This window comes from Hyperolius riggenbachi, chromosome 2, assembly GCF_040937935.1.
Source record: "Hyperolius riggenbachi isolate aHypRig1 chromosome 2, aHypRig1.pri, whole genome shotgun sequence".
Lineage (NCBI taxonomy): Eukaryota > Metazoa > Chordata > Amphibia > Anura > Hyperoliidae > Hyperolius > Hyperolius riggenbachi.
The window spans coordinates 65,665,855-65,681,470 of NC_090647.1; positions in this window are offsets into that span (position 1 = coordinate 65,665,855).

The following is a 15,616-nucleotide window of genomic DNA, read 5'->3' on the forward strand; positions in this document are numbered from 1 at the left end:
GTTCACACTGTGATTCTAGCGGAGCTCGAGGCTGAAGTTCTATCGTCGAGGCCCTGAGGGGCTGTTCACATAAACGGCAGTCAGCGCAGGTTCTCGTGTGAATAAAATGACATTATTAGATGCAGTCAGCTTGAAAAATATCATTCTTGTGTCTGTGAAGTTTACTGGAACCCTTTGACACCCGTCCCTTTGTGACCCCTCAGGGGGTTCTCACTGAGAAAGTCACACTAATTTCACATAAAATAATATGCCAGGTCAGCCATTTTGCTTGAATTACAGGCGTTAATTAAAACAAACAAAACAAAAAAAAAAACACACAACTTACGCAGGTGTACTGAGAAGTCAGACAGCTTTACTATGATTTGGCACTAGCCGACCCGCGGCGTAGCATATGCCGCATAAGGGGGAAGCGGGCAGGAAGGGGGTATCGGACCCCCCCCTCACCTGGGTCCCCCATCTGCGCTCCCCCTCCAGCCTAAGTTTGCAGTGGGGAGGGGGGGTCAGACCCCCCTCCCTCACCTGGGTCCCCCATCTGCGCTCCCCCTCTAGCTTAAGTTCAGCAGCAGACGCCGCTATTAGTAAGAGGCAGCGGGCGGGGATTACTCACCTCTTCCGTGTTCCAGCATGCGTTCCACTGTCGTCACTTCCTGCAATGCGCACACTGTATTGTAAGTGGACGGCATTGCAGGAAGTGACGACAGTGGAACGCACGCTGAAACGCGGAAGAGGTGAATCATCCCCGCCCGCTGCCTCTTACTAATAGCGGCGGCTGCTGCAGAATTTAAGCTACAGACTAACCGGCAAGCTCATGGTGAACCAGAACTCATTGGAGTGAGAAAGAATTTGCGATAATTCAGGCTGGAGTGAGCTTGAGATGTCTCCCAGGCACCACTGCTGAATATATGCAAATTAACCATTGTTGCCCTTAGCAGCTAAACACACCTCCAGAACCGCTGGAATGCAATGATGTGTCAGCTTGTTAATTTGTACAGAGCCATAATAATCCAACATGCATAGAGACTGTTTCGGATTGTTTGATACTCATCAGAACTGGCATAACAATAGGGCCTGCAGCCCCTGCCCCTGGGGCCCGCTCGGGGCCGTTTTGTGGGGCGGGAGCGGTCGCAGCATCAGGGGAAAGCCATGCTGCACTTCGGCGGTAAGGGGAGACGGTCCTCCCCCTCCCTCACCTCGGGCTCTCCCCTCTGCGCTCCCTTCCAGCATCAATACAATTGTGTGTGCAGCGGCGGGCTGCGGCAGATACATACCTTCCGTGCGCTCCAGCGTGGACGTTTCTCCCTCTAGTGTCTGACGCTACTTCCTGTTTATACAGGAGGTCGCGTCAGAGGCTAGAGAGAGAGGGATTTGTGATTTTTCCTATACCTTGCATTGAAGCGCAATCGCCCAGAAAATGGTGCAGGAACCACGTTTGCGATTGGGGAAAAAAACTCTTTGCTCATATGAGAACACACGCATAGGATTTCAATACAAAAGTGCTATTTGAAGCACTTTTAAAAATGCTCGCGATTAAAAACAAGCTCAAAACTCTCATAGTGTGAACCAGGCCTGAGTGAGTGTCCATGTGCTTCCCCATTTGCTACCCCATGTGGGATGCGTGTGTGACGTCATACCACATGATATATGCTGGTAGTCACGTGGGGCCCAAATGCGGAAACTGGACTCAGACACAGCGTCTGACATCGGACAGGTAACATATTAATGCACTGGCCTCGGGGGGAAGGGGGGCATAAAATATTATTGGGGAGAGCGGCTGGGTTTTTCGCATGCTGTTACCCCCACTTACTCAATTATGCATGTTGACCCCAGATTTTTCAGTATGTCTGATCGACACATGCGATCAATGTGGCCCAAAATTAGTCGAATTGTTGATCAGGCATGTTCTTGGTGGCACCAATTTTCATCATATTCCATAATAATTATCAAATCTGATGGTCGATCAGCCTCCAAGTTGACAGATGTCTGGCCACCTGAAAGCAGAATTGAAGTGTCTGTAAAAAAAAGATTTTCACTTACCTGGGGCTTCTGCCAGCCCCCTGCAGCTGCCCTATGCCCGCGCCGTTTCAAAACGATCCTCCGTTCCCCAGCCGCAGCTTACTTTTCTTCATGCAGTGGAAGCCGACATCAAAGTCCTCTGTGCCCTGGCCACGCGTATCCTAAAAGTAAGAGTAAGATAAAATCTCTACTTCGGCTGTGCACTACGCTCTGAATGAGGACGCACATGGCCGGTGCTGCGCATGCGCAGTGGACACGGATGAAAGAAGTGAAAGTGATCTGCGGTGGGGAAATGGACGGGGCCGGTTTTAGACTTTTTGCTGCCTGAGGCAAACTTGTGAGGATGGCTTTGAGTCTGTGACAAACAAACTGCTCACCCTCAGCCATTCCATTCCTCCTCAGTCAAGACAACAGTGCCACCTCCTCCTCCCTTCTGCTGTGCAAGTCAAATGAAACACTGCTGCTCTCCTGGCTCCCCCTCCTCACTCACTGTCAGACTCCTCACACAGCACAACAAGCTGCTTTTCCCCAATGATGACCGCTTCACCTCGGTCTCCCCTCGCTTCTCCTCCTGCTCTGACTGCATGCTGGTAGTGTGAACACAATACAAACATGCTGCCCCTGTAATCTATGTACCTGATGCAAATGTTTCACCTTGCTTCATGAGAGAACCAGCCCTGGGAATGGAGGCTTGTTTTGAAACGGCGCGGGCACAGGTGGGCTGCAGGGGGCTGGCGAAAGCCCCAGGTAAGTGAAAATCTTTTTTTTTTATAGTTACTTCAGTTCCGCTTTTTAAGACATATATAAGCCAGACCACTTGTAACAAAACATCTGACTATTGCAACAATATGGCTGACATCATCTTATTACCAATGCTGAGGCAGCTTGACCTGTGACACAGAATGCGGGAAAAGGGAAGGCGGATTCTCACAATAAACCTGAATTTTGGGAAAGTGTAGGAGGTGGATTGCGGAAGACAGAACTGAAAAAAAGGGTTTGTTTTCAAATGTATTGTGTTTACAATATAGAAATAAGTGAAAGTATTGAAGTTGTGGAATTAAAGTGGACCTGAACTCTCGCACAGGACAGAACGAAAAAAGAGAGAAATGCACCCTGTATGTATTTCGAGAGTTTATCCTGTCTAAAGGTGGCCACACATCAGGCAACTTGGCAGCCAATTGACCATCCGATTTGATTAGTATAACCAAATTGGATGAAAATCAGTGCCACCAAGTGCATGCCCTACTGACAATGCAACCAGTTTTGGGGAAAAAATTAGTTGCATTGTCGACAGCGCATGCTGCAAGATGTTGGCTTGTCTTGCTCGATCGGGTGCGCGGCGGGAATGGCGTGCAATTTTGCGCCCAACGAGAAACGCAACGAAACCCCTGGCACTGTCCCACAATGAAAAATGTCCCCCGGTGCCCTGTACAAGGTGTACATTACCTGTCCGCGGCTTGCGCTTGTCCCTCCGCTGCTCCGGGCACATTACCCTGTCCATACACGCATGCCCCACGTGGTTTCCTAGTAAGGGTGCGTCTGTGACTTCACGCATGCGCTCCCTTACTAGGAAACTACATGGGGTATGCGTGTATGCATAGGAGGGATCCCGGAAGCCAGCGGGGGACAAGCGCAGGCCGCGGACAGGTAATGGATACCTTGCACGGGGCACCGGAGGGACATTTATTATTAGGGGACAGCGTCGGGGCGGCAAGGCGGACAGATGCAGTGCACAAGGCCGATTCCAGATCGATTTCAGCATGAAATTGAACGGGAATCAGCCTGTGGTGTATGGGCAGCTGACAGATCTCTCTTCTATCAGATTTGATTAGAGAGAGACATTTGTCTCTTGGTCGAATCTGCCCATACAATCGCTAGATGTATGACTACTTTTATTCCCTCTCATCTGTGAGTAATCACCACTGTAATTTGATCTCTCAGTGGTGTCAGCTGGCTGCCTCGGCAGTGCTGCTAATTTGTAAACACAGGATGTTAACCCTACAGTATGTCTGCTTCCATGAGAGCAGGAAGTAGACACACTGCAGATTTATTGCAGGATTTGTATCAGCGGTAACAAAGAAGGTTATTATGCTGTTGCTTATCATTTAGAGCTAAGAGGAAGTTTTGAGTTCAGGTCCACTTTAATAACAGGAGAAGTTTTCAGAGTACTATAAATAAAGTGCTGTATAAGATCCAGGCAATATAACAAGCATGCCCATTAAGTGAAAGTTTGTCACAGATGCTCCCTAAAGTGACTCATCCAAATATAGAGGAAGATAACAGCAGGATTGGGGCCAAGTCTCAGAGTGTCATTGTTTTATGATCAGAATATTTCAGCTGTGAGCCAGCAACCCTATTTATATAATTAGCCTATATTTTCTCAGTTTCCTTACATGGATAGTAAATCGTGCAGGGCCCCTGTGGATAGCATAGAGCAGCCGTCCCCAAACCGTTGTGAGCACAAGAGACAGATACAACAAGTGACCAAGAAAATGTCACACAACGCCAATCGTATCAAAGCTTAAAGTGGATCCGAAATAAACTTTTAGGCTGCTTTCACAGTAAGACGTTACAGGTGCACGTTAGTGCAGCCAGTAACGCAGCCCACCGCACAGCAATGAAAAATCAATGTGCTGTTCACAGTGCCCACGTTGCGTTACATTGTAATGCAGCAAGTTAAAAGAAAGTGCTGCATGCTGTGCGTTATATGTTAGACTGTTTGCACATGCTCAGTGATGTTGTAGGAGGCGGTCTCTCCTCCTCCTCCGCCCCCAGCCACATGGCGATTGGCTGGTGGGACCACGTGATGCGGCTCACGTGGTCTCTGCATCGCACAGCACAAAAAAGGCACTACCAAGAGCTGCGTTATGCAGCTCTTGGTAGCGTCCTCTTCCAGCACCACCAGGCATTGCGTTAGGGGCACGTTATGCGACCTATAACGTCCCCTAAAACGCAACATCCTGGTGGGAAAGAAGCCTGACTCATTGCATAATTGTGTTCCTTTCATATAGTTTATAGGACATTTCTCAAGCCAAATACTTTCTTTTGTTTTGTTTTAATACTCTAATTTCCTATAAACTAAACAAGCCTCGCCCACAGCTCCTTTTGTGCCTTGGCATTGTAGCAAGGGCTTATGGGAGCTCAGTCTGGTCAGGAAGAGGAGGAGGTTACTAGCCAGAGATTTCAGAGGCAGAGGGGAGCAGGGAGGAGGAGTGGTGACTGAAGGCTGAGGGCTGGAGATACAGATTAGCTTGCCTGTGTGTCATGTGACAAGCAGAACATAGCTGCTCTCATGCTAGCGTCAGCATTTTTTTAGGCGTTTTTTAAAGCGTTTTCTGTCGATTTCTGTGTGGTGGGCGTTTTTTGTAAGTGTGTTTGTTTGCGTTTTTTTGAGTGTCCTAGGCCTTGTTTTAAAGGGGAAAGGTCTCAATAATTAAAATGAATGGGGGAGGGGGGGGGGGGGGGGGGGGGGGGGAGACCACGGCAAAAAACGTGGAGAAAAGAGCTTTGCAAAGCGTTTTGCGCTTTTCCTATATCTCCCATTATAGCAAAAATGCCCTAAAATGGCTCAACCACCACTTTGGAAAACTGACAGCGCACTGAACACTCTAGTCTGAACTACACCATAGCACAACATGGTGTAAGCGCTTTCTGAGCGTTTTCCAAAAAACGTCTGCGCTTAAATTTTCCAAAAAAACGCCTCTAATGTGAACAAGGCCTTACTTCCACCAGCCCCCTGCAGCCGCCCTGTGGCCGTGACATCATGGAGCGATCCTCCGGTCCCCGCAGAAGCGGAGTTTCGATTTTGGCGACAGTTGATTATTATTATTATTATTATTTAGTATTTATATAGCGCCGACATATTACGCAGCGCTGTACAGTGTATAAATATCTTGTCACTAACTGTCCCTCAAAGGAGCTCACAATCTAATCCCTACCATTGCCATATGTCTATAATATGTAGTGTAAGTACTGTAGTCTAGGGCCAATTTTTTTAGGGGGAGCCAATTAACTTATCCGTATGTTTTTGGAATGTGGGAGGAAACCGGAGTGCCCGGAGGAAACCCACGCAGACACGGAGAGAACATACAAACTCTTTGCAGATAGTGCCCTGGCTGGGATTCGAACCAGGGACCCAGCGCTGCAAGGCGAGAGAGCTAACCACTACGCCACCATGCTGTTGATGGCCCCTGCACGGCCCTGGCGGGGCGCTGGCGGGGCGCGTCCTCGGTTCCTGCACAAGGCAAGTGAAATGCGACTTTGATAAGTGTAAAAGGGCCTTAAAGGGGGTTGTAACATGCAAAAAAAATAATAATTGCCTATACACTGGCAGATGGTCAGCAGATTCAACCATCAGACAGTTCCTTCTCTGATGAAATCTGATCAGAGAGGGATCTATTACTGCCAGTGTAGTGCAAATTTTCTGCAGCTGCCTTTGCCTGCTGCCCTTCCCCGCCCCCACCCCAGGTCTCCCCAACCCCCCCCCCCCCCCCCCCCCCCCCGGTATAGTGTGTCCCCAAGCCCATGGTGAGTGTTGTAGACCAGTTTTTTTTCAACATTTTACTGATATGTACCCCTTTTAAAACCCTGTACTCACCAAGTACCCCCTAGCACAGTAAACATTATCACAAGTACCCCTTTACAAATATATATTTAATCATAATACATGATAATTGGTTCTAAACAATTTCCAAGCATTTACTATTGCTTTTAATTAGCTCAAATACTAATTTGGTGTTGTTGAAATAAGATTTATCATTTTCTAAAACTCTAAATTTGTTATTCTTGGTTATGTATATCAAGCCCGAGTACCCCCTGGAACCATCAGGAGTACCCCCTGGGGTACGCGTACCACACGTTGAGAACCTAGGTTGTAGACTCTCCTGACCACTGGCACGCCTCTGCTTCTTTTTCCATTGCTTGCCACTGGGGGCGCCTGTAACACCTGTACATGTGGCAGTGTCATGTGGTAAAGAGACCCCTGGCGGCTATGAAAAAAGAGGTGGGACACAGGAGGAGGAGTGCCAGCAGACAGGTGAGCTTGCAATACTCGCCACAGGCCCGGGGAGTACATATTTTACCAGCCACGGGTCCGCTGGGTCTGGTTGTCATCAGGAAGTTGAATGACGCTACTTGATTAAGGCCTTTCGTGTGAGATCTTTCTAGCATGCCAGATCAATCATTTCGATTGATTTCAGATGGAAATTAACTGAAACAATGTATCATCGATCAAATTGGTCAGATATTGATGCTGCAAATCGGGTAATATATGGGCACCTTTAGTGACAGGTTCCCATCTTTGAAACCCAATCCACCAATCAGGTAACTGCGTCAGGACAAAACTCCTCTTTAGGCTCGCAGACCTAATGGGGAACTTCTCCATTATCATACTCTCCAACTTTTCCCAATGATACATTTCCAGATGTATTCAAGCAATTCTTCTAACCCACAGGAACTAAATCAGGAATTACAGTTGAATGGAAAGGAACTGCTGTGAATGCATATTAACCATCATGTCAACAAGAAGTGACTGTAGGAACCTTGCTAAAGGACTTACACAGCTGTATTTACCTCCTACACAACACAGCTGTGGGAGGCACTCTGGATTAAGAAACTAGACGTACCCCATTTAGAGGATTAAATCGAGAGTACGATCTCAGTATTGTGTTCTGCAGGAGTTGGATGCAGCTCTGGTAGTTTCAGATCAGTTCCTTTATTGATCTTTACAGTAACTTAATGTTTGCACTGTGGTTAATATGTTATGCAAGTACAGGTCAGCTCTTTTCTATTTCTTGATCATTTGACTACTGCACCGTCCCTGACTCTCAATCCTGTAGATAGATGGTTTGAAAATGTTGGAACCTGATCTCCATCAGTTCTGCAAGCCCTGAAACTTTTACTTGATTGCAGGGGTATAGCAATCACCACTCCCCCCATTAGGGATGGTCAGAAATGGAGATTTAAGATTCCGTGGAAATTACGATTTCCACCTATGCCGATTACTGATTCCGTGGATTTTCGATTCCAATGAGTCTTTTTTCGGTCATTTTTTGCATTCTAAGATTGGCCAAATACTTCCGAGTTGACTCTGCATTCTCTGATTGGTTCAATACTTCCAAGTTGACTCTGCATTCTCTGATTGGTTCAATACTTCCGAGTTGACTCTGCATTCTCTGATTGGTCCAATGCTTCCGAGTTGACTCTGCATTCTTTGAATGGCAAAATACTTCCGAGTTGACTCTGCATTCTCTGATTGGTTCAATACTTCCGAGTTGACTCTGCATTCTCTGATTGGTCCAATGCTTCCGAGTTGACTATGCAGTCTCTGATTGGCCAAACACTTCCGAGTTGACTCTGCATTCTCTGATTGGCCAAATACTTCCGAGTTGACTCTGCATTCTCTGATTGGTCAAATACTTCCAAGTTGACTCTGCATTCTCTGATTGGCCAATCACTTCCAAGTTGACTCTGCATTCTCTGATTGGCCAATCACTTCCAAGTTGACTCTGCATTATCTGATTGGTCCAATGCTTCCAAGTTGACTCTGCATTCTCTGATTGGCCAAACATTTCCAAATTGACTCTGCATTCTCTGATTGGCCAAATACTTCCGAGTTGACTATGCATTCTCCGATTGGCCAAATACTTCCGAGTTGACTATGCATTCTCTGATTGGTCAAATACTTCCGAGTTGACTATGCATTCTCTGATTGGTCAAATACTTCCGAGTTGTTTCTGCATTCTCTGATTGGTCCAATGCTTCCGAGTTCTGTGATTGGGCTAAAATTACTGAGTTGCTGCAATGCGGTATTTCTGCAGAAATACGATTTTACTGCTCACAAGTTTCCTCTAAATTCTTGTACAATATGCCCATGGGGAGTATCACAGAGTGGTGTACCCCTCCCCATCTGTACTTCTGAGAGACTCAGACTTATAGAATCATGTTCTTCTGTTGCCAAATATCCTAATTAGCTGTGAGATGTTTCACCACATGTTTTTTTTTTAGCATTAAGGGCTCGTTTCCACTAGTGCGGTGCGAATCGCCGGGATTCCACCGCTGACGAAATTGCATGCAGATGCGATTCCGCGTGTGTTTTTTGCCGCGATTTCGCATGCAATTTCGCATAGGCAGGGTATATGCGAATTTAACCACGTCACTGCCTGGTTCAATTTACATTAGTTTTCATGCGAATTCGCGGCAAAAAACGCATGTGCGTTTTCCCTATCAAATACATAACCTGCGAATCGCCTGCATTCCACACGCAGGCGAATTCTGCAGGCCCTACCGTGCACAAAAATCATGCACAGAAAAACGCAGGAAAAAACTGACAAATGGAAACAGGGCCATCCACTTGTATTGGTTATGCGAATCCGCATGCAGACAACGCATGCGGATTCGCTCTAGTGGAAACACCGGAGGTGAAGGAGTGTAGGCGGAGTTATTTATGATGTAGGAGGTAAACCACGTGTATTGCTTACTACTAGTGAGGTAATGGAGTTATATAAAAGGAGGATTAACACTACAATTCATTACATAGTATGGCAGCAGGAAGAAGGGTATTATCCTAAAATGTGTTGTTTTTATAGATGATAATTGATCCTATGCTATTTGGGATCATGGGCGTTCTTTTTATGGCATATAACTCTAATCTATGTCAAATAAAACTGCAATGCTCATTTTAACTGCTAACTGCTGCCAACAGGATATTTGAGACACAGGCTAAGTGGCTAAGTAGTTGATGTAGCATTTCACTTTTTGATATCACAGGTTATATTTTACTTAGATTGTATGAGTCAGGAGTTATTTACAAGGGTCATGTGACTATCCAAGGATAGTTTTAATGTTAGGGAAAAAACTCCCATGTGCAGGGCTGGCCGGATTTACCATAAGGCATTGTAGGTGTGTGCCTACAGGCGCCTGATGATGGAAAGGCAGCTCACTCCCCTCCCAGAGTGCCTCCCTCCCTCCTTCCCTATGCAGAGTTCTGAGCAAAGCATAAATGAGTGGTTACCCACCCAGCTCTCAGATTTCAACTGACAAGATCTCCCTTTAGCACCACTAGCTACTTAATACACAGGGTATCTCTGGCTACCTAATGCTAAGGTCCCATAGCTTACGCGACACCTCCTGCGGCGCCAAAACGACCGCCATGAGACCACCGCTAGGTCCCATGGCTTAAGCGACACCTCCTGCGGTGCCAAAACGACCGCCATGGGACCACCGCCAGGTACCAAAGCTTGCGCAACACCTCCTGCGGTGCCAAAAGCACCGCCATGGGACCACCGCCAGGTCCCAAAGCTTACGCGACACCTCCTGCGGTGCCAAAATGACCGCCATGGGACCACCGCCAGGTCCCATAGCTTACGCGACACCTCCTGCGGCGCCAAAACGACCGCCATGGAACCACTGCCAGGTCCCATAGCTTATGCGACTCCTCCTGCGGCGCCAAAATGACCGCCATGAAACCACCGCCAGATCCCATAGCTTACGCCACACCTCCTGCGGCACCAAAATGACCGCCATGGAACCACCGCCAGATCCCATAGCTTACGCGACACCTCCTGCGGCGCCAAAATGACCGCCATGGAACCACTGCCAGGTCCCATAGCTTACGCGACACCTCCTGCGGCACCAAAATGACCGCCATGGAACCACCGCCAGGTCCCATAGCTTACGCGACACCTCCTGCGGCACCAAAATGACCGCCATGGAACCACTGCCAGGTCCCATAGCTTACGCGACACCTCCTGCGGCACCAAAATGATTGCCATGGAACCACCGCCAGGTCCCATAGCTTACGCGACACCTCCTGCGGCGCCAAAACGGCCGCCATGGGACCACCACTAGGTCCCATGGCTTAAGCGACACCTCCTGCGGCACCAAAATGACCGCCATGGAACCAACGCCAGATCCCATAGCTTACACGACACCTCCTGCGGCGCCAAAATGACCACCATGGAACCACTGCCAGGTCCCATAGCTTACGCGACACCTCCTGCGGCACCAAAATGACCGCCATGGAACCACCGCCAGGTCCCATAGCCTACGCGACACCTCCCGCGGCACCAAAATGACCGCCATGGAACCACTGCCAGGTCCCATAGCTTACGCGACACCTCCTGCGGCACCAAAATGACTGCCATGGGACCACCGCCAGGTCCCATAGCTTACGCGACACCTCCTGCGGCGCCAAAATGACCACCATGGGACCACCCCCAGGTCCCATGGCGTAAGCGACACCTCTTGCTGTAAAAAAAAAAAAGTGAATGGGGGAACAGCCACTAGTTCCCATGGGCTACCATTTAGCATAAACAAGGTTTCATTTGCGATTACTTTAATTTTTCAGCGGAAATGTAATGGCGACGGAATTTAGCGCTGGCGGAATTCCGCAATTCCGGCAGAACGGAATTTGCTCATTCCGATCATCCCTACCAGTGAATAAAAATCTACAACATTTAAGATGTCCATTGATTTCTACAGCTGTAAATGAAGCAGTCCTGCGTAACATGATCCTCCAATGGACTCCTCAGTTGCTCTTCATTAGTGATAAAATGGAAGACAAGGGCCATGTGCTCGGTGATACTTTGTAAAGGACACCCGAGGCGAAAATGAACCAATGAAATAATTGTATTTTCTTCCTTCTCCTAAAAATGACTTTTTAAGCTATTCCACAGTTTTATTTTATGTTTAAATCTAGTTTTTAAGTTTTAACTGTTTTATTGTTTTTGCTCAATGATATATTCATTGAAGTATGCCAGAGCTAAAATCTATGAACTATTGACCCTTTTATCGCTTTCCTGCTCTCAGAAGCCATTTTCTGCTAGGAAAGTGTTTTATAGTTGGAATATCAGCCACTTACATACCTGATAGTTAAAGGGGAACTTCAGCCTAAACAAACATACTGTCATTAAGTTACATTAGTTATGTTAATTAGAATAGATAGGTAATATAATCTCTTACCCACCCTGTTTTAAGGCTGCTTACACACTAAGACGTTACAGGCGCCTGTAACGCTCCCCCAACGCACAGCAATGTAACACAAGTGGGCTGTTCACACAGCCCACGTTGCGTTACATGTAACGCTGCACGTTCTCCCGAAAGTGCAGCATGCTACGGCGTTAGAGCGGCTTAAGCCGCGTTAGACTGTCTGCACATGTGCAGTCATGTTGGGGAGGAGCGGAGAGCGGCCAGGCACATGGCTAATTAATATTCACTGCACGTTGTGACGTGCAGTGTTTACTTCCTGGAGCGGCCGCTCTGTGCAGTGATTGGCCGGCGGGACCACGTGATGCCGCATGCGCACAAGAGTACGCATCACGGACGCCAGAGTGAGCTGCACAACGCGGCTCACTCTGACGTCCACATAGAAGAGCACCAGGCGTCGCGTTAGGTGCACGTTATGTGACCTTAACGTGGCACCTAACGCAACGTCTTAGTGTGCAAGTAGCCTAAAAGAACAGGCAAATGTTTGTGATTCATGGGGGCTGCCATCTTTGTCATGGGGGCAGCCATCTTTTTGGTTGAAAGGAGGTGACAGGGAGCAGGAGACACAGTTCCAACTGTCCTGTGTCCTGATAACCCCTCCCAGCTGCACATGCTAGGCTTCAAATGTCAAATTCAAAATGTAAGAAAAAAAAATTTGCACCAAAACAGCAGAACGAGAACAACAAAATCAGAAATCCCATCATGCTTTGCACAGCATCAGGGGAAAAATGCCCGAGCAGTTTTCTTCTGTGCATCTAAAAATGAGGCTTGTATAAGAAAAACAAAGTTCTGATGCTGTGAAACTGTTAAAGAAACACCAAGCCTTTTCAGTGCTGCTGAGTAGATTTTTAGTCTGGAGGTTCACTTAAACTCTTTCAGGCAGAGAAAGAAAAAAAGAAGCACAGCGTAGCTATTGGTGTGCTAGGCACTGTACATACCCATGTCTATGTCATCATGTCACATGTCACCTCGGGTATCCTTTAAGCACCTTCCCTTGGGGCTTGTGGCAGGAAGAGCAAAAGCTGCCTGTCATTTTCCAATGTTAGGGGCAACTGTCGTCCCCCCCGCCCCCCAAAAAAAGAATCACGTTTTACTGAATCATAATATTGTCTTGGATTAATGATGCTCATCGCTGTGCAAGTCACAGATTCAGCCATGGCTGTCTACTTTCCGATTTGTGATAATTTGATTAGATTGTTCATCAGGTTGGAAATGAATATAAAATTCTGTGTGCTAGACCTTTAATTAGATATAGGCTATCATTCATAAAGCATTTCCGCATGCGGAAATGCTTAAAACAGCTGACTTTACCGAACACATAGCAAGATCTCCATTCATAAAGGCTCTTTCCGCATGAAAAGCTGACACTACCGAGCAGAGCGATAAATCACCGCCTTGTGCGGTGATTATCGTAACAAATGTAACAAAATGTAAATTCATAAAGAATTCCGCAAGCGGTATGAGGACGGGAAATACTGCTCCCTCTGATGTAGCGATACCAATGTAAGTGAATGGAGACACAGACCTCCCAGGCAGCTGCAATAGAGCAGAGCACGGAGAAATGTATCAACTCGGCAGCTTCCTGTGTTTCTGCAAGCCTACCGCCTGCCTACCGACAGCCTAGTTCGGGAAATCTCCGCAGTGCTATCGTACCTGAACACTTTTTTATGAATGTCCACCCAGAAGTCTAAAATACCGGCAGTATTGTTTTCCCGCATTGATTCTCCTTACCGACAGCACTTTTATGAATGATGCCCATAGCATAAAAAAATTACACTTTTCTTGTAGAGTAAAGGGGCCCATACACTCAGCCGATTTTCTGGCTGACCGATCGATCGATCCAGATAGATCGATCGCAAATCGGTTGGCCAATCGACCGATCGATGGCCGATTTCGATCGATTTCGATGGATTTCCATCGAACTGGCAGGGTGGAAAATTTAGGTCGATCTGATGAGATTGCTTATCATTTTGCATTGGCCTTAATGGAAATCTGATGGCAAAAAAATGCCATCAGATCAAATTTCAATAGATTTCAAACTGAAATCTATTGGAATTCTATCCCAGTAAAAAATGTTCTAAAAACGCATCAGATAGATCATCAGATGCATTTCTTATCTATCTGCTGCCAATCTGACGAGTGTATGGGCACCTTAAGAGCCATACCTACCTCCTCTAAAGCAGTCACACAGTAGTCAGTTCCTTTGTGTCTTTTGACAACTTGCTACCTCTGCTGACAGCCACCAGCTCTGCACTGTGTCACTGTAAAGGAAGCAACTATAGTCTCCGTTTCTTACAGCGGACCTGAACTCGGAACTTCCTCTTTGCAAAATACCCTTTTAAGAAAAACACTCCTTTGTTACAGCTGATACAAATCATGCAATAAATCTTCTGTTTGTCTTCTTACTGCTTTCATGGAAGCAGACATATTGTTAACATCCGGTTGTTTACCTCTTACATCTCTGTCGTGGCAGTCAGCTGACACAGCCAAGGGTTCAAATTACAACTTGTGAGTCACAGATGAGGGGGAATTAGACAGGCTAAACTCACCAACTACATACAGGGTGCATTTATCTCTGTTTTCCTTCTGTCCTGTGCAACAGTTCAGGTCCAGTAAACCCATCTGGTTGCAGATATCTGTTTTGAACATATTCATTGTGTATGTTGCTTTAAGGGACAACTGAAGTGAGAGGGATATGGAAGCTGCCATATTTATTTTTTTATAAGCAATACCAGTTGCCTGGCTATCCTTCTGATCTTTTGCTTCTAATGCTTTTAGCCATAGACCCTGAACAAGCATGCAGCATATCAGGTGTATCTGACATTATTGTCAGATGTAATAAGATTAGCTGCATGCTGGTTTCTGATGTTATTCAGATTCTACTGCAGCCAAATAGACCAGCAGGACTGCCAGGCAACTGGTATTGTTTAAAGGGAAATCAATATGGCAGCCTCCATATTATTTTCACTTGTCCTTTAAAGGTGGCCTTACATTAGCAAATTGCATTGCAGCCGAGCTGTCGACAAGCCTTTTTCGTCAGGCTTCAGAGAATCTTAGCGCTCGAACGGCGAGGTGGGCAGTAACGTAGGTAGGTACTCATTTAGAACACTTTTTTTTTCGCTACAGGTACCTGAGCTGGTTCACTAGCCCTTATTTATACTTACCCGAGGCTTCCTCCAGCCCCATGAGCAACGTCTCCCTCGTCGTACACGTTGGTCCCTCCATTAAGCCGCTATAACTCCCGGTAATCGAGGCAGTCGTGGCCCTCTACGCATGCGCATCTCAGCCGTGCGCACACCCCTCATTGCGCTCCCGCTCCCTGGAGCGTTTTGCGCCTGCACAGTAGTACTGCGCAGGTGCGGAACGCTCTAGGGTTCAGGAGCACAGCGGGAGCGCACACATGGTCGCGCATACGCAGAAGCACACGACTGGTGGCGACTGAGGGGATTACTGGGAGTCGTACCAACAGAACGGAGGGGCCGAAGAGGAGGGCGAGGAAAGCCACGCGGCTCATGGGGCTGGCGGAAGCCCCAGGGAAGTATAAATAATAGCTAATGTACCATCTCAGGATCGGGGACACCCGTACACACGCTGTATTCTCGGTTGAGATGGTCCTGTA